Raw genomic sequence first — 612 nt, 5'->3', positions numbered from 1 at the left:
GGCACACACACAACACACACACACACACACACACACATACACACACACACACACACACACACACAAACACGACGAGCTTCTTTCAGTTTCTCTTTATCAAATCCACTCACAAAGCGTTAGTCGGTGCAAGGCTATATGATAGAAGTCACTTTCCCAAGGTGCCACGAAGTGCGATTGAACACGGAACTATGTAGTTGAGAAGCAGACATCTTACCACACAGCCATGCCTGCATCCATGATATTTATAAATATATATAAACTTCTGTATATATACATACACTCACACGCACACACACACATATATATACATTTATAAATACATATTTATAGATCTATATGCATTCATACAAATACACGCGCGTGTATAGGTTAATGTTTATATCCGAGTAATTCCTTTGTATCTATTTGCATGGTTTTTCTCCTGTAAATGACTCATAGAAACAAGATGCTGATACAGATATGTGTATGTGCCTGAATGCCTGTGTGAGTGAGTGCGCGGGCAGGTACATACGTACGCACATTTGTCTATGTTGTTCACACATATACTAAAATACATGCATATAATTTCGAGTACATATGCGTATATATATATATATATATATGTATATATAT

Source organism: Octopus bimaculoides, chromosome 11 (genome assembly GCF_001194135.2).
Source record: "Octopus bimaculoides isolate UCB-OBI-ISO-001 chromosome 11, ASM119413v2, whole genome shotgun sequence".
Lineage (NCBI taxonomy): Eukaryota > Metazoa > Mollusca > Cephalopoda > Octopoda > Octopodidae > Octopus > Octopus bimaculoides.
Note: the sequence above shows the minus strand (reverse complement) of the source record.